The sequence below is a fragment of the Scyliorhinus torazame genome, chromosome 6, assembly GCF_047496885.1.
Source record: "Scyliorhinus torazame isolate Kashiwa2021f chromosome 6, sScyTor2.1, whole genome shotgun sequence".
In the NCBI taxonomy this organism is placed as follows: domain Eukaryota; kingdom Metazoa; phylum Chordata; class Chondrichthyes; order Carcharhiniformes; family Scyliorhinidae; genus Scyliorhinus; species Scyliorhinus torazame.
The window spans coordinates 273,682,525-273,702,514 of record NC_092712.1 but is presented as its reverse complement, the minus strand read 5'-3'; the positions used below and the strand labels follow the sequence as shown (position 1 = coordinate 273,702,514).

Here is a 19,990-nt window from a genome sequence, read left to right as displayed (position 1 = left end):
TGGGCAGTGCCAGAAGTGTGCACATGCACCACCATGGGCAGTGCCAGAAGTGTGCACATGCACCACCATGGGCAGTGCCAGAAGTGTGCACATGCACCACCATGGGCAGTGCCAGAAGTGTGCACATGCGCCATGAATTAATTTTCGACCCGGAAAGGCACAGATGTGTGTCAAAAATAAGGGTGCTGTGCAACCGAGCTTTTTTGCTTCTGAGTGCATCTAAATCATTACTAGCACCTTATAATATCTAACTTTGAGCCGTTAAAGTTTAGTCTCTAGAGGTTGATGAATATGAGAGAAGAACTCTCTCAAGCAACATTTGCCCAGCAAACATTAACTTCATGCACTGTGGCTGTAGGACATCCTATTAACAGGATACACTATAGCAGCACACTAAACACTCCACGTGACTTGCCAACCACAGTGTAAGCCAGAGCTCAGTTGGCAGCACTCTCCTCTCTGACTCAGAACATTTTGCCACTCCACAGAGACTTGAACACCAAATCTTGGCTGACATTTTAAGGCAGTGTGTTCACTGTTCGAGGTGCTGTCCACACTGGCCACACTGTTCGAGGTGCTGTCCAGAAGGAAAGCCCTGAACCAAGGTCCCGTCTGCTCCCTCAGGTGAACTATTTTGAAAATGAGCAGCAATGTTCTCCCACATGTCCTGGTCATAATGGATTCCTCAGGGCGGCACGGCGGCGCAGTGGTTAACACTACTGCCTCACGGTGCAGAGGACCCGGGTTCGATCCCGACCCCAGGCCACTATCCGTGTGGAGTTTGCTCCTTCTCCCTGTGTTGCATGGGTTTCGCCCCCACAACCCAAAAAAGATGTGCAGGGTAGGTGGATTGGCCACTCTAAATTGCCCCTTAATTGGAAAAAAAGGAATTGAGTATTCTAAATTTGATTAAAAAAAGCATTTATTCCTCAACCATCATGAGAAAAATACGTGAGGTGGGTTTCTCCCGTATCCGCGCGATGGCCCGACAAGGCATAAAAAACAGCGTGAACCACTCCGGCGTCGGGCTGACCGGAAGTTGCAGGATTCTCCGCACTTCCAGGGGCTTGGAAGGCGCCAGAGGGGTTGGCACCGCGCCAGCCGGTGCCGAAGGAACTGCGCGAGTTAGCTCATGCGCAGAACCGCCGGCTTGGTCCAGTGCATGCGCAGACCGGCCGGCGTATTCTAGCGCATGCTCAGGGGGGTGTCTTCTCTGCGCCGGCCATGGCGGAGCCCTACAAGGGCCGGCGCAGAAGGAAGGAGTGCCCCCACAGCACAGGCCCACCCGCAGATCGGTGGGCCCTGATCGCGGGCCAGGCCACCGTGGGGGCCTCCCCCAGGGTTGGATCCCCCCACGCCTCCCCGAGGACTGCACCAGTCAAATTACCTGCCAGGTCACGCCGGCGGGACTGGCCAGAACCGACGGCCGTTCGGCCCATCGGGGCCCGTTGCCAACAGCCCCCGACCGGCGCGGTGTGATCCCTGCCCCCGCCCAAAAACCGCCGCCTGAGAATACGGTAGCCGGCGTCGGACCGGCGGGGCGGGATTCACGCCACCCCCCCGGGGATTCTCCAACCCGGTGGGTGTCGGAGAATCCGCCCGTGACCTGCTGGTTATCATATTACTGTTGGTCCAAGCTACAAATTGGCTCCTACAATACTTGATCCCATTGGTGGAAGGACCGAGAAGCAGAGGACACCAGTTTAAGGTGATTGGAAATGAAGCTTCTTTGATATGAGAGTACGTGTGGCCCTACGCGTGGCTTTTAAAAGACAATTCAACAATTACCTGAAGCGATATCATTTGCAGGGTTATGAGGAAAAGGCAGGGGGAGTGGGGCAAGGAGAGTTGCTCTTACAGAGAAGTGGCATGGACACGAAGGTCTGAATGACCACCACCTCGACAGTAAAGATCCTCTGATTAGAACATCAATTGGATGTAATTGGCCGGAAAGCACTTTGTGATGTCAAGAGTTCATGAAGAGAGCAATATAAACGCAAGACTTTCTCTCTATTTTCCCACAATATAAAGGATAAGAGTAGCAGTGTCCGAGGAACATCATTCCCTCCCAAGACACACACCATTCTGATCTGAATATACATCAGTGTGCCTTCATTCTCACCCGTTCAGTATTCTGATAGCATTGTAGGGGCAGCATCACTATAAAAACCACAACAGTTCAAAACAAATTCCCAGCAGTACAAAGATGGGTAATAAATGCAGTTTGCCAACATCACCCATATCCCAAACACAGAACATTAAATAAAACAAACAAAAAATTCAGCCCAACAGGTTTACACTTCAATACACCTTCCACGACCCTACGTCATCTAACTTTATCAGTGTAACATTCTCTTCCTTTCTCTCAGAAGTGCTTATCTCGCTTCCCCTTAAGTACATCTGTTCAGTTTACCTCACCTGTTTATTGTCGTAGCGCATTCCACATTCTAACCATTCTACGGGGAAAGAAGTTTCTCCTGAATTCCTTATTGGATTTATTAGTGATTTTTTTATGGCCTCTAGTTTTTCAATCTCTGACCTCTTCTCTTTGACTACCTAGCCTTTTGAACTCACCATTTTAAAGACTCTCTTTTCGAGAGAAAAGAATCTCAGCCTGTTCAATCGTTTTTGATAGTCAAGCCCTCTCAGCTCTGCTATTATCCTTGTAAATCTTTCCTGCACTTTCACTGATGTCTCTATATACATTTAATAATATGGAAACCAGAACTGTGCACAGTGTCCTAACAGCATGTTCTAACAGTGTGATTTATACAAGTTAAATGTGACTTCCTTGGGATTGAATTTTATCCTCCTAGAAATAAATCCCACAGCTTGCTTTACTTTAACAGTCTTATTAACCTCCACCACTACTTTTACTGATCTGTGTATCTTCTGCACTTACCAGCCCTTTGAGACAATGCTACGATACTGTTATTGGTTCAGTTCTGCTTGTCCCCTTGCCAAGACTTTGTTTACTTGGGAGAAAATATTGTTGCATGTTGTTTACCAACAACTTTTTGCCAAAAATCAATAGTCCTGTGTCTCCAAATATATCAGTGATTTTCAGCAGGACAGGTAGAACCTTCATCCCCATGTTGACCTGTTTGTGCAATCTTTAAAATTCATTACTCTGTTGAATTTCCTACAGTTTAGCCCTCTACATGACTGGATTAATGGCTTTGACCATTATTTGACTATTTCTGCAATGGTTTGGTCACTTGAAGAAAGAATCGAGAAGGTAATCCGTTTTGTGTCAAGAGGCTAATGAGCTAATTGAATGAATATTGTTTCATCTGCTGGACGGCACCGCTGCCTGTGCAGCAGGCACTCGGTGCTGCACCAAAGTGACATCTTGTGTTAAGGGCTCAGATCTGTGGGGGAGCTTGGCCTTTGGACTCAGAGGTGAGCACAGTCCTACTGTCCTGATCAAAATTTATCACTCAGCAACATTGCAAAAACATTGGGCGGAATTCTCGCAAACCATTTGTAAGTGGAGTCTCCATTGGGAAACGCGTGCGATTCCCATCAGGTGGATCGACGCCATTCAGATCGCAATCCACCCACACTTAGAAATTCTTTTGGAGGGGGGGGGCGAGTTTCGCACCGGCACTGAGAGGGATGAGGTCGAAACACGCCGGCAAGCATGGCTAGACAGAGATCAGTGCATCATTTTTAAAGGGCGCCTCAGTCTCAAAGTAACAGCAAAGGCCACCCCCTCACCACTCCCTGCAACATTGCCAACATCGGGGCTTCAGTGCCACCCACCATCACCATCCTCGGCAGTATCGGGATTCAGTGTTCCTCCCCCCCATCATCCTCACCGGCTTCAACCCCATCTCACCACCCCTCCCCCCCTCAAGGGATCACTGCATCAGGGCATTGGGACCCTCCGAATGGGTCTCCCTTCAGGTCACCCGCACACCCCATCCCCCGCAGGCCACCCCTAATCGCCAGTACCAGTGACGCCCCCCACGCGAGTGACACAATGCCATGGGGACGCCAACAGCCCTCTCTTCACGGCCCCTCTTTCATGCCCCTCCCCCTTTCAGGCATCCTTTGGCAGTATCAACACGGCACTGCTCCCGGTACCCCGGCAGTGTCAACATAGCCAGTGGCAAGATATCCCCGACTACCCAGGGGCTACAATGTCCTCAGAGGCCCCCAGGGTGATCATCACGTTTGGTCTCCGTGGGTGGTGACCAGTAATGATTCCCGCTGGCCTCGCGTTGCATCGGCAGAAGGGAGAATATCAGGAGCCAGGGCAATCCAGCTTTAAACACTCCCAGCATACTTCAATTATGATTTAAATATGCTGATCTGGTTCACGCCCAATATGTCTGCTTCAGCGGGCTGGGAGCATCGCGCACTGTTGACACCAAGCGCAAATCCCTTTTCGGGCCTCTCCCGCTATTCTCCCGACATAGCGTGATTGGCACTGGGCGCAACAAGGCCAGAGTATCACCCCCATTGTCTGGTCATTATCAGATTGTTGTTTGTGGGATTTTGCTGTGTGCAAATTCACTTCTGCATTCAAAAATACTTCATTCACTGTCTATAATGTTTATTGGGACAGTCTGAGATTCTGACAGCTGCTCCATAAATACTAGACAAAAGCAAGTTCATTCTTCATTCCCAATTGAACAAATGCTAACATGTTAAAAGGGGGGCTGATTTTACCTGGTCTCGTGGAGCTGGATGTTGAGGTACCCTACCTCCCTTGGTAGTGTCACATCACCTGGTGGGACTGCTGGACATGCATCACAGCAGAGCAGACCCTCCAGTCGGGCCTCTTGCTTCCTGGGTCCACTCACCAACCTTAATTTAACGGGGTTCAAACAGGAAGCTTATTAAGCCACATCCAGGAAGATCATGACTAATATCCTGCCATGGACTCTTCTGGGTTCCCAACCTGGGATTGTGAGCGACTTTGGGACTATGTCTCTGCTCTAGGTTTCAGAGGGATTTGGGTGTCCGAGTGCATACATCACAAAGGGCTGGTGTGCAGCTACTGCAAGTAATTGGGAAAGCTGATAGAATGTTACAATTTATTGCAAGGGGAATTGAATATAAAAGTAGGGAGGTTATGCTTCAGTTGCACAGGGCATTGGTGAGACCACACCGGGAGTATTGTGTACAGTAAGGGTCTTATTTAAGGAAGGATGTAAATGTATTAGAAGCAGTTCGGAGAAGGTTTACCAGACTAATGCCTGGAATGGGTGATTTGTCTTATGAGGAAAGATTGGAGAAGTTAAGTTTGTATCTGCTGGCATGGAGGCACAGTGGTTAGCACTGCTGCCTACGGCACTGAGGACCCGGGTTTGAATCCCAGCCCTGGGTCACTGTCCGTGTGGAGTTTGCACATTCTTCCCGTGTCTGCGTGGGTTTCACCCCCACAACTCAAAGATGTGCAGAGTAGGTGGATAGGCCACTCTTTTGAGGTCCACCAAAAGAAAAAAAATCGAACAAAGAAAACAAACTTAGGGACAAAGCAAAAAAAGGGCCACTCCTGTTAGGGGCACGGCCTGAACATAACGAAGATCAACTGAACCTTAAAAACACCAAATAAGAGTGCAATTAAAGGGATCAATAAAGCACCCCAATCCCTGCGGTGCCCACCAGGCACAGAAGGCCTTGATGGTGCCCGTGGACACCGCATGCGCCCTTTCTAGGGGTAGGCAGAGCCAGATGGATTCTTGATAAACAAGAGGGTGAAAGGTTATTGGGGGTAGATCAGCCATGATCTTATTGAATAGCGGAGCAGAATGAAGGGCCGAGTGGCCTTACTCCTACTTCAGCCAGGAAAACACACCCATTGCAACCAGACATATTCATTTCAATGATGTCATATACATGTTGCTTTAGATAATATCCACTTATAATTTTGTTTAAATCAGGTCCCAGGTGAAAAATTAGGTGAAGCTTTTTGACAACAATTATACTCCGGAGACAGCAGCCCTCAAGCATCATGTGCAAAGACTAAAAGCTCTTTACAGTCATTAATGTAAAAACCACAGGATGTTGCAAAAATAATAAGAGGCTTTGAATAATAATAACAATTGATAATATTAGATGGCTGGGAAAATATAATTGACTGTGAACACCAGCCTCTTCCTGCCGATGAAGCTCTTATTTCCAATCCACCCATAAGTGCTTTCCCTGACACCCTCAGGGGGATTTCTCCCTGCCACCCACTATCTTGTAGCGTGATCCCTATTGGACTCCTCCCTCCATCCTGCTTCCTTGCAAGCCCAAACGTGAATACCTACCACTGATGTTTTCTATTTAGAACACAAACATCCCTGTCAGCAGCAAGACCATCGTGTGGAATTTATTTCTCTGTACATCTGCGTATAAAAGTTGGAATTTGTGGCTTGAAAATCAAAAGGAAGTGTCCCGCGATACAAAGGCTTCAAAAGCACCGAATTTCTGGCAAGTGTGTGTAAACATACCCTCAGCCATAATTTCCGTGGGATTCGGATTGCCTCATTACCACAGATTCATTCACAAAACCCTGCATACCTGCATAAGGCTTCACCTTCACCCAGAACAATCACGCACGCTGTTTTCTCCCCCTCCGCCCTCTTCTTTGAAAAAGAAAAAGGTCTTCTTATCCATGACCACCCATGCAGCGAACTGCACGGGAAGCCAGGTCAACCTGCCAAGATTCTTCACGGCCGCAGAAACTCAAGTCTTTCTTAACCCTGGAGATATCAGATTGCATTGGCACACGTGTTGGTAAATTGGCAGATGCTGGAAGAGAACCTTGGGCAGTATTTTAAGCTCCCCACAGGCAGGGAGGCGGAGTGTTCAGTTGGTAACAACCTCACTTCTGATTCAAAACGTTCTGAGTTATAGAACATACAGTGCCGAAGGAGGCCATTCGGCCCATCGTGTCGGCATTGATCCACTTTAAGCCCTCACTTCCAGCCTACCCCCATAACCCAATAACACCTCCTAACCTTTTTGGACACTAAGAGCAATTTAGCATGGCCATTCCACCTAACTGCACGTTTTGGACTGTGGGAGGAAACCGGAGCACCTGGAGGAAACCCAGGCACACACGGGGAGAACGTGCAGACTCCGCCAAGACAGTGACCCAGTGACGAATCGAACCTGGGTCCCTGGTGCTGTGAAGCCACAGTGCTAACCACTGTGCTACCATGCTGCCCCCAGAGATCAAGGTCCACTCCAAAGCTTCAGTGCACTCAAGTGCAGTACTGTGGAGGTGCTGCACTGTCATTCTTACTGTGCTGGATTCTCCAATTCTGAGACTACGTCCTGATGCCGGCGTGGGACTGGTGGCATTTTACGACTGAAAAAACTGCGCAAACGGCCACCGATACCCCTTAAGGTGGGGGGGCTAGCAGGCACACAGCGTAGAGCACCCGGCTCTAGCTGCAGATACGGCCGGGGACTTGCCAGGTCCGTGGCTGCGCATGGCGGCGGCCTACAGCAGCCATGCCGTGCAACATGCCCCCGGCCGCACGCGGAGCTGGCCTGCCAAACAGTGACCCCCTTTGGCCAGGCACGCCACCCCCGGACCAGCCCCCACCAAAGCCCACCCTGCCCGCGAATCGGCTCCCCCTCGACTGTGGCGGTGTTGGACTGAGTCTGCAGCCACCACGCAGAGTTTCCGACAATAAATACCACACGCGACCGATGCCATCGGGAACTCAGCCCATTGGGGTCGGAGCATTGGGGGGAAGGCCTCAGATAACGTCCTGAGGCTGTCCAAACAGCATGAGGCGTACTAGAGTACGCCGTTTTGGATGGGGCAGAGCATCGCAAAAACAGTTCCGCCCCCAATTTCGGCACCAACATGGATTCTCAGGCCGATCGCTGAACACAATCTCGCCGTCAGGGACTGGAGAATCCCGCCCACTGTCTTTCAAGGGCAGTATGATGGTGCAGTCGTTAGCACTGCTTCCTCACGGCGCCGAGGTCCCAGGTTCGATCCCGGCTCTGGGTCACTGTCCGTGTGGAGTTTGCACATTCTCCCCGTGTTTGCATGGATTTTGCCCCACAACCCAAAGATGTGCGGTGTCGGTGGATTGGTCACGCTAAATTGCCCCTTCATTGGAATAAATTAATTGGGTACTCTAAATTTTTTTTTTTTAAATGAACTCTCTGGTCATTATCACGTTACTGTTACTGGGAGTTGGTACTTCATTGATAATAAAGCTCTTTGAGATGTCCGGTGATCATGAGATGCATTATATAAATGTTAGCTGTTAAACCGAGTGTGCAGAAGAGATTCACTAGGATGTTGCCTGGGCTGGAGTGTTTCAGCTATCAACAGAGACTGGAGAGGCCGGGGTTGTTTTCCATAAAGCAGAGAAGGCTGATAGGGGACCTCATTGAGGTGTACAAAATTATATGGGGCATAAATAGGATGCATAGGAAGGAACATTTCTCCTTGGTGGAGGGTAAAATTACCAGGGAGCATAGATTTAGGATAAGGAGCAGGAATTTTAGAGGGGATGTGAGGAAAAATGGTTTCACCCAGAGGGTGGTTGGAATCTGCCTGAAAGGGTGGTAGAGGCAGGAACCCTCACAACATTTAGGAAGCATTTAGTTGAGTACTTGAAATGTCATAGCATACAAGGCTACGGACCAGGTGCTGGAAAAGAGGGTTCGAGTCAAGAGGTGCTTGATGGCCGGCACAGAAACAATGGGCCGAAGGGCCTCTTTCTGTGCTGTAAAACTCTATGACATCTGACATCGCAGGCATACATAGAAATTCCTGTCGCGTGACTTCGAAAGAGAGCAGGAGGAGAGTTCATCCCAGTATCCCGGCCAACAATTCTCCCACCACCAACATCACTTAAAGAAAATTGATTCTCTCGTCATTGCTATTTGTATGACCTTGCTGTCTGCAAATTGATGCCATTTTTTCCTACATTAAAACAGTCATTACACTTCTTGGCTGTAAAGCTCTTTGGGACATCCTGAGGATGTGATAGGTGTTATATAAATGTAAGACTTGCTTTTTTTTTCATTTCTCACTTCTCATAGTTCAAATACACACACATACACACATATCCTGGAAAATAAGAGTTAAATTCACAGCCCACATGCCATTGTATATACTGTTCAGTGACAACACAAGGTCAGGATAATTATCTCTGCTCAACAATTAGCCTATTCAGCTGTAAGTGGCAGTGTAGTGCACTCAATTTATTATCTTGTTCTACATTGAGGTTAAATGCGGGTTGTTTTGGGGTGAGTACGGGAAAACAAGTTCCACAATAATTTCAATCAAGCTTTTGTAAGTGAGAGGCAGGATACGTGGCAATTTGCAGCACTCTCCCATGACTTTGTTACTGCAGTTCGTTCAAAAAGCTTTAGAGATTTCCCTTCAACCTGCACAGGTCACCTCTGTGCCTGCTCCGACACCCAGTCTCAGGAAAAGTGGGTTTTTATATCCGTGAGATTTTTTAAAATCCTAAACTGATTTGCAGAGCAAAATGTGGCAGTGTTTATTTCACATACCTGCATCGCTGTCACCCTCAACATATATATATAGGGGTTTACGCACATCCCTCTTGCCTCCCACCCCACAAAATACATAAAGGGGTTTACCCACATACCTGCACCTTACAACATGTACACGGGGGCTTACTCGCATACCTGCACCTTACAACATGTACACAGGGGCTTACTCGCATACCTGCACCTTACAACATGTACACAGGGGTTAACTCGCATACCTGCACCTTACAACATGTACACACAGGTTTACTTGCATACCTGCACCTTACAACATGTACACAGGGGCTTACTCGCATACCTGCACCTTACAACATGTACACAGGGGTTAACTCGCATACCTGCACCTTACAACATGTACACACAGGTTTACTTGCATACCTGCACCTTACAACATGTACACAGGGGCTTACTCGCATACCTGCACCTTACAACATGTACACAGGGATTTACGCGCATACCTGCACCTTACAACATGTACACAGGGGTTTACTCGCATACCTGCACCTTACAACGTGTACACCCAGGTTTACTCGCATATCTCCACCTTAAAATATGTACACAGGGGTTTACTCGCATACTTGCACCTTACAACGTGTACACACAGGTTTACTCACATATCTCCACCTTAAAATATGTACACAGGGGTTTACTCGCATACTTGCACCTTACAACATGTACACAGGGGTTTACTTGCATATCTCCACCTTAAAATATGTACACAGGGGTTTACTTGCATACCTGCACCTTACAACATGTACACAGGGGTTTACTTGCATACCTGCACCTTACAATATGTATACAGGGGTTTACTCGCACACCTACATCTTACAAAATATATATAAAGATTTAGAATCATAGAACTTACAGTGCAGAAGGAGGCCATTCGGCCTATTGAGTCAGCACCAGCCCTTGGAAAGAGCACCCTACTTAAGCGCACAGCTCCACCCTATCCCCGTAACCCAGTTACCCCACTTAACCTTTTGTTCACTAAGGGGCAATTTAGCATGGCCAGTCCACCTAACCTGCATGTCTTTGGACTGTGGGAGGAAACATGTGGGTTACAGGTGCAACAGGTGATTAAGGCGGCAAATGGAATTTTGTCCTTCATTGCTAGAGGGATGGAGTTTAAGACTAGGGAGGTTATACTGCAATTGTATAAGGTGTTAGTGAGGCCACACCCGGAGTATTGTGTTCAGTTTTGGTCTCCTTACTTGAGAAAGGACGTACTGGCACTGGAGGGTGTGCAGAGGAGATTCACTAGGTTAATCCCAGAGCTGAAGTGGTTGGATTACGAGGAGAGGTTGAGTAGACTGGGACTGTACTCATTGGAATTTAGAGGGATGAGGGGGGGATCTTATAGAAACATATAAAATTATGAAGGAAATAGATAGGATAGATGCGGGCAGGTTGTTTCCACTGGCGGGTGAAAGCAGAACTAGGGGACATAGCCTCAAAATAAGGGGAAGTTAAGATTTAGGACTGAGTTTAGGAGGAACGTCTTCACCCAAAGGGTTGTGAATCTATGGAATTCCTTGCCCAGTGAGGCAGTAGAGGCTCCTTCATTAAATGTTTTTAAGATAAAGATAAATAGTTTTTTGAAGAATAAAGGGATTAAGGGTTATGGTGTTCGGGCCGGAAAGTGGAGCTGAGTCCACAAAAGATCAGCCATGATCTCATTGAATGGCGGAGCAGGCTTGAGGGGCCAGATGGCCTACTCCTGCTCCTAGTTCTTATGTTCTTATAAACCGGAGCACCCGAAGGAAACCTACACAGACACGGGGAGGTAGTCACCCGAGGCCGGAATTGAAGCCGGGACAGTGGAGCTCTGACGCAGCAGTGCTAACCACTGTGTCACCGTACTCGCAGACCTGTCCCTTATAACATGTTTGCAAGGGTTTACTCGTATACCTGTACCTTACAAAACATATACAGCGGTTTACTCATATTTTTGCACCTTACAACATGATATCCATGGGTCTCCTCCCCAGGGGATTATTTCCACCACCTTCCCAAGAGGGATGGTTAGGGTGGATCAAGTGTCACATATGCTCCGCTAAAGCAAAACAAGATTCATTACTGACTGTGTAACTGTTGATCCAATTTTTGATCAGTGATCTTCCAATGATTTTGAGTATGCCCCCGTTCTCCTCCAGGCAATGGAGAGAGTGCAGAAGAGGTTAACGGGAATATTTCCACAGGTGATGAGCTTCAGTTGTGAAGATCGGCTGGAGAAGTTGCGACTCTTTTTTGGAGAAAAGGCTGAGAAGAGATTTGGTAGAAATATTAAAAATCCTGAGGGGCCTGGCCAGAGTAGACAGGGGGGAGGGCGACATGCGGCGCAGTGGTTAGCACTGGGACTGTGGTGCTGAGGACCTGGGTTCAAATCCCGGCCCTGGGTCACTGTCCGTGTGGAGTTTGCAAGTTTCCCCATGTCTGCGTGGTTTTCACCCCCACAACCCAAAGATGTGCAGGTTAGGTGGATTGGCCACATTAAATTGCCCCTGAAAAATAATTATTATCGAGTACTCTAAATTTTTTTTAGAGTATTTTAGAGGGGGGCGGGGGGGGGGGGGGGGTCGCAAGAGAGAAGGCACAGACTTAAGGTAATTGGCGAAAGAAGCAAAAAGTGATACGGTAAAAGACATTTTTAGCACAGCGAATGGTTTGGGTGGGGAATACGCTGCCGGGCAGCACAATGGTTAGTACTACTGCCTCACGGCACTGAGCACCCGGGCTCGATCCCGGCCTCCAGTCACTGTCCATGGGGGGTTTGCACATCCTCCCCGTGTCTGTATGAGTCTCACCCCCACAACCCAAAGATGTGCAGGGTAGGTGAATTGGCCACACTAAATTTCCCCTTGATTGGAAAAAAAGAATTGGGCACTCTAAATTATTTTTAAACAGGAATACACTTCCATGGGAGTGTGGTGGAGGCAGGTTCAATCAAAGCATTCAAAAGGGAATTAGATCGCTTCTCGGCCTTTTGGCTAAGATGGGCGTGAGGTCAGGTCTAATGCCTGGATCTGGTCTCTCTTGTGGGGACCATGAATTGGATTCAATTTGAATTGCTTTTTGGAGCAGACAAGGATCTGGATTAGGGATTTGCCCCTGTCCACACTGAGCTTTGGCTTTGTAACTCTGATAAAGGAATTTAAACAGAGGAATTAGATGATTATTTGAAAAGCAGCAATCTGCAGGGTTACGGGATGAAGGCATTCAGAGGGTTAAGGAAGACACAATGGGCCAAATGGCCTCTTTCTCTCCTGTACCAATTCTGTGGTTCTGACGACTACATTTCTCTATTTCCATGTTCCAGCATTGTGTCAATGCTGGCAGAATGATGGACAACAATGGGACAGTGGCTTCAATCATTGCAGAATCAAGAGAAAAGGTGTGAAAGAGGGATAAAGGCCCAGGTTTTTGTCCCCTGGTCGGTTGTGCAGAGATGGGACATTTCCTGGCTCTGCAAACCTGATTTTGAAACATGGCTGCCCACAGGGTTTCACAAAAAGACGTAATGGTTTCAAAGATGGAAAAAGAACAACTGCGAAGTTTAATTGGGCAACTGAATTGGTTAGGTAGACAGAATAGACCGCACGTGAGTTTTGATTTCTTAGAGTTGAGTACAAAAATGAATGTCACATTGACAATAAATCTCTGTGAGAAAATGTGCACTCAACAAAAAGTGTCAATGAAAAAAGGTTAAGGATAGACATCGCAAGTTTGAAGCAGATGTTGGACAGAGGGGAATAACAAAAATTAAATGGGTCGACAGTAGCTATCAATTGTCAGACTGTTTTCATTCGGAGGGGTGGGCTAGATTTGCAGTCAGGCCCGCTGCCCCTCAACTAGTGCAGAGACTGCCAGGTGCAGAGATGGGCCGGGCAAAGGCATGTCTTTGTGCTCCGGTACTGCGTTGAAGTAATTTTTTTAAAAACAGCCCTCATCCCCCTCAATGCCCCCATACACACTCCCTGTACCCCATCCATACCAACCTATGTAAACCCATGTCCACCACTAATCCCCCATGGTCCCTGATGGCCCCATGCCAACCCATGCCCCTCTACCAACCGCCATGGTTCCTCATATATTCTATGCCAACACATTCAGTCTACCCACCACAAATGCCCCCATACCCCCGATGCAACACACATCCCTCTGTCCACTCCCCAAGACCCTTCAGAGCTGTTGTGCCATCTTAGTGCCAACCCATTCCCCCCATCAAACATCCTTTTCCGTTAGCCCATTATTCCAACTCACCTAGTATCTTTTGACAGTTCCTTGACAACTTTTACAGTTCCTTGATAGATCTTTTGTCAACTGGACAGGTCTTTGACAGTTATTTCACAGCTTGACAGTTCCAATGAATTTTTCCATAAAAGTGCACAATCATGTTTACTTTAACAATCCCAAAACATGCTTTATCACATTCCCTACCTCTCCCAAATGTGTCCCAGGACTCTATCCAAAGCGGTACCTTACCTCTTCAAAGTAGTATCATCCTGGCTAACCAAATGAATCCACCAATTTCCGATCTCCTCTTACAATTCTGGCTTTTACACTCCTGGCCCCCAAAATCCTACTTCAGTGGGGACAGCTGGTGGTTGAAATGGCCAACTGTCTCTGCAAATCGAGCATGTGCAAATCCCGGCCTGACCCCAGTCCTGCCCCCGTGACGTGGGAAATACCAGGTTCAGGGGCCGGACTTCAAAATTCTGGTCATTTCCAGAATGTTTGTCATGATGGACAGCCTCTCTGTCATGGTAAAAATCTAGACTGGAGCGTAAGAGGAGAGATAGAGGGCTGAACTGGAGACCCAAAAACCAGATGCAGGAATTGCAATGTGCTTGATTATCCCATGCTCGCTGAATACAATGCATGTTAAGTAATGGGTTAAGCGACATTCCAATTAGTTGTCTCATTTATGTTAAGTATCCAATAATTGACACTGATATGTAAAAGGACTTCAGGTGGCCTTTGTGTCAGGTGATGTGATGATAGGGTTTTGTGCAGAGTCTGTTAAAGTGAAATAAAGGTGTTGGTGAAAAGGAGCAGAACCTTTGACTATACAACTGTAGCTAAATGTCTAACAAATGGTAGCAGAGGATGGTTGCTGTGCAAATGTGAAGGATTGAAAGAAACAACTTTTCCAGACCAACCTAAGGAGTGAGTGAGAAGAAAAAAAAACCAAAGATATATGGCTTAATCTAGGATAAAGATGGCCGGATATGACTATCCCCCCTTATTTTCTGAAAGGGGATCATACGACCAATGGAGAAGTGCAGTAGTTATGTGAACTAGGGTAACTGCCTTGGGAAAGAGAAAACAAGGTATGGCATTGGCTCTTTCTCTACCTTATGACAGTAAAATCTGGGGCAAAGTGTTTTCTGAGCTGGATTTGGAAGAGTTAGACTCAGAAGAAGGTCTGCAGACTCTATTACGTTATATGGATAAGATTTATAAGAAGGATGATTTGTTAAGTGCGTATGAAGCATGGTCGGATTTTGATAGGTTCTGGAAAATAGAGGATTTCTCCAGTGAAGACTATATAATGAAATTTGGCAGACCATATAAAAGGCTGCAGAAACACAACCTGGAATTTCCACAGTCTGTGTTGGCCTGTAAATTACTTGACTGTGCTAGAGTGAGCAACATGGATAGGCTCCTGGTTTTGACAGGAGTTCAGTTTACTGATAAGGATACCTTATTCGATGAGATGACAGAAGCTTTAAAAAAGTTTCTGGGGAAACATTCAATTCCGATGGCTCTGATGATCCAAATAGGTCAGCCTGCAATAAAGCCGAATATGGAAGATACACTACTAACAAGATAAGGCAACAGTTTTTGGAAAGACGGTGGACTTACAATTTACACAGTCGGGACACTGTTGTATTCCATTACTGACAAATAATATTTCAAGTAGAGTTGTTAAGGATGTGTCAATGGCAGTTGAAAATGGGACTTTAGCTGATAAAAAGCTTGTTGTAATAAAACTGCACAGGCAATTTGCGCATCCGTCTCCTCGGAGGCTGAAAAATTTATTAAAGGGTGCAGGGGTAAGGGATGAAGACTATACTAAACTGATAAAACAGGTTAGTGGTCGCTGTGAAGTTTGTAGGAAGTACAGAAGGACACCGATCGTAACCCTACCTTTGGCCAGGGATTTTAACAACATTGTGGCCATGGACCTTAAGATCTGGGATAAAGCCAATAATATATTTATTTTGCATTTTGTAGAGTTAGCAACCAGATTTAGTCAATCAACAATTGTACAAAGTAAAGAAAAGAGAATAATTCTGGATCAAATCATGGAAAAATAGATAGGGACAGGAATGGGCCCACCGGCAAAATTCCTTACGGAAATGGGGGAGAATTTGCTAATGATGAGATAAGGGATATGTGTGAAAACGTAAATATCACAGTTATGAATACGGCTGCAGAAAGCCCATTTAGTAATGGTGTCTGTGAAAGAAACCATGCTGTAATCGATAACATGCTCCGGAAAATTTTGGCAGATAAACCGAATTGCAGGCTAAATTCAGCTTTAGCATGGGCGGTACATGCAAAGAATTCATGACAGATGGTTGGGGTCTATAGTCCCTATCAATTAGTGTTTGGTAGAAATCCTAAAATTCCGTCCATTTTGGATGACCAGCCTCCAGCTTGGGAAGGGACTACAATTAGCACTGCCTTTGCTGAGCATTTAAATGCATTACATAGCAGTAGAAAAGCCTTTTTGGAAGCAGAAGTCTCTGAAAGAATTTGCAGAGCTTTAAAGCATAATATACGGCCATCAAATACCGTTTTTCAGCAAGGAGACATAGTATACTATAAGAGAGACAATTTTTATGAATGGAAAGGCCCAGGGAAGATCGTAGGCATAGATGGGAAAACAATTATTTTGCAACATGGCAATCAAACTGTTAGGGTACATTCATCAAGGATAATGGGTACAGACTACAGATTTTCAAATTTAGACAGAGCAGACAGACATGATGAGGAACCAGGGTCATCTGGTACGCATGTGTTACAGAACTATGAGGACCAGTTAACTGATATGGACAGGGTTTCTGTAGAGGAACACAACACATCTGGTGAATTAAAACAGGCCATTTTTCCGAAAGGGCAACTGCCAAAAGTTGGTACAAAAGTGACATACTTGCCTGAAGGGTCTAGTCAATGGAAGGATGCAATTTTTATTAGTAGAGCAGGGAAGGCCACTGGAAAGTATAAACATTGGTTGAATGTACAGCATTCAGGGGAAGGGGTCAAGACAATGGATTAGGAACACGAAGTTCAAAAATGGAGGGCACAGAAACGCAGTGCCAGTTCAGATAGTACATTAAACAGTGAACAGGTTTGCAGGAAAAGGTCAAGAACTATTGAAAGGTCATCCCACAGCAGAGGGGAAAGATCAAGCAGTAGCAGTACAGAACGAGATACCAGGCGGGAGAGGGGACGTTGTTTATCAAGGTCTCGGAACATGAGTAAGAATATGAATACTAATATGAGTGGAAGCCCATATTCACGTGAGATTTTGGTGGCTTCCAATAAATTAGATGAAAACGTTATCAAAGATGCCAAAGAGCAAGAACTGCATAGTTGGAGTGAATTTGGGGTCTACACGGAGGTACCGGATAGGGGACAAAGAGCTCTATCTCACAGATGGATTTGCACGGAAAAGGTTCTTCCGGATGGAACTTATAAGGCAAAGGCCAGGCTTGTGGCAAGGGGATTTAAAGAAAACTTAGAAGATCAGGATTTAAGGGTAGATTCACCTATGGCAGGAAAGGTTATTTTAAAGATCTTCTTGGCTCTATTAGCCACAAAGGCATGGGAATGTAAATCTATAGATATAAAAGCTGCCTCTTTGCAGGGTCATCAGCTCCAGAGAGACATTTTTCTCGGTCCTCCTAAAGAGACAGCTAACACAGAAGGGGTACTCTGGAAGTTGAACAAATGTGTATCTGGATTAAATGATGCGTCTAGAGTCTGGTATTTTTCGGTAAGGTCAGTTTTGTTAAAGTTAGGCTGTTGTAAGTTGAAAGCAGATCTGGCAATGTTTTACTGGCACTATAAAGGGAATCTTTCTGGCATCTTTATGATGCATGTCGATGATTTTTTGTGGCGTGGGACTAGTGATTTTGAAGCTATTGTAATCTCTGGTTTGAGGAAAGAATTCCGGGTTGGAAGTCAGGCATCCGGTGCATTTAAATATATTGGATTGGAAATCGGCCAGACTAAGTTAGGGGCAACTTTACGTCAGCAATCTTATTTGGAAAGCATCAGCCCAATAGCAATTAGCCGTGGCCGGGTTTCACAAAAAGACGTAATGGTTTCAAAGATGGAAAAAGAACAACTGCGAAGTTTAATTGGGCAACTGAATTGGTTAGGTAGACAGAATAGACCGCACGTGAGTTTTGATTTCTTAAAGTTGAGTACAAAAATTAATGTCACATTGACAATAAATCTCTGTGAGAAAATGTGCACTCTACAAAAAGTGTCAATGAAAAAAGGTTAAGGATAGACATCGCAAGTTTGAAGCAGATGTTGGACAGAGGGGAATAACAAAAATTAAATGGGTCAACAGTAGCTATCAATTGTCAGACTGTTTTCCAAAAAGAGGGGCTAGCTCACATAAACTTTTGGGTATTGTTAATGAAGGGCGCCTGTTTCTGTGATTGTTTCATTTTTCCAAAATGGAAAAAAAAGAAGGGGGGAAATTGCATGTGTGTTTTTGAGTTTCTTGTAATTTTGTTTTCATCTAATTAGTTTTTTCTCCAAGGAAGGGAGACTGTTAGGTAATGGGTTAAGAGACATTCCAATTAGTTGTCTCATTTATGTTAAGTATCCAATAATTGACACTGATATGGAAAGGGACTTCAGGTGGCCTTTGTGTCAGGTGATGTGATGTGAGAGTTTTGTGCAGAGTCTGTTAAAGTGGAATAAAAGTGTTGGTGAAAAGAAGCAGAGCCTTTGGCTTTTTATACAACAGCAGCTAAACGTCTAACAATGCATGCCAACTTCCCAGAGTACACTAATTTGAAGGAACTCAGCATTCCGCGAACCCAAACTGTATTGTTGATTGACTGAACACATCAACAGGGGACCAATGTCGTGAATGGCAGGTAAACCTTAAAGCTATCTTGCAGTACCTAAAACTAGCTGGCGCCTGCTAAAGATGAACTGTAGTGACTCAAGCTGCAGTTACACAAGAAATGAATCTGTCGTCCTCTCTCAGAATGAAAGTATTCATCCTCCCACCACTGCCACCCGGCCAGTATCCTTGTTGTTGCCTGTCAACCGGTCAGCCCAGACTGCAGCCGCCCATACCAAGACATTGCAGACACAGCCTCACCTTCTAGGCTCAGAGCTGCTCGAGGTCATCCTTTTTTCTGATTCATTCATGGAATGGGGGCATTGCTGGCAAGGCCGGCCCTCTGCAGTCCACATGGTGTAGGCACAGCCACAGTGCTTCTAGGGAAAGATAAAGGAACGGTGATATATTTCCAAGTCAGGGTGATATATGATTGCTGGTGGCAGTGTTCCCATATACCTGCTACCCTTGTTCTTCTAGGTGGTAGAGTTCGCAGGTTTGGAAGGTGCTGTTGAAAGGACACTGGCCAGATTCTGCAGTGCATGTTGGAGATGGTATTCAGTGCAGCTACTTTGTGCTGGTGGTGGGAAGAGAAAGAGTTGGGTGGCGTCAGTGGACATGTGGAACTCGAGTTTGTGTTTGTGGATGATGCTGTCCGGGGAAAATTAGGAAGAAGCCAGGGATAGATCCTTAAGGAACACCAACGTTAACAGTGCAGGAGCAGGAAGAGAAGCCACAGTTAATGCTTGTCTGGCAACAACTAGAAGATACGAATAGAGCAAGGCAAGGGCATTTCCACCCAACTGGACAAAAGTAAATTTGGAGGGCGATGTGACCAATTGTATCAAAGGTCACAGACAAGTAGTGAAGGATAAAGTGATATAATTTACCTTTCTCACATTCACATAGGATACTGTGGTAATTGTGCCTATGATAAGAGCTGTTTCAGTACAATGACAAAAGTCAGAAACCTGACAGAAGTATTCATTCTCAGGGCTTGAATTTGAGGGCAAGAGAGGAAAAGGGGTTAGAGATGGTCCATTGCTTGCAAGGACCCGCGGCGTGGAGTTTAAGGATTTTCTTTTAAGGAGAGGGATAATGACGGCAAATTTGAAGAAGTGGAGGAAGTAGCTCAGGAGAGAGAACCATTAACATGAGCTAGCATGAGAGCCATACAAAACATTTACAGCCTCGTCAACACGTTCAATTGCAGCTGCACAACACTGATAATCATGGAATTTAACCAGCGGATCGTGAATGTTTACTGACACATTTGAATTCAGCTAAAAAGCTGGCTGTTTTTTATTTACAGGACAGTGGGAGGTTGCACTTCCCACTCCTTCCCTTGGGAAACTCCACCACAAAGGGGAAATGGAAAGAGATTTAAAGTAGCTCCCTCCC

General features: G+C 46.1%; 1 long non-coding RNA gene across 8 annotated transcripts in view; it reads right to left on the bottom strand.

Annotated features, from left to right (window-relative positions):
* Positions 1–19,990, bottom strand: part of LOC140425435 (uncharacterized) — a 153,710-nt gene that overhangs the window by 8,100 nt on the left and 125,620 nt on the right. For 5 of the 8 annotated variants that reach the window (XR_011947859.1, XR_011947860.1, XR_011947857.1 and 2 more), the window contains one exon: positions 18,851–18,969. The exons of the other annotated variants lie outside the window; for them this stretch is intronic. This is a non-coding gene — a long non-coding RNA (uncharacterized lncRNA). The remainder of the gene's footprint in view (positions 1–18,850; positions 18,970–19,990) is intronic. 8 annotated transcript variants of the gene reach the window in all.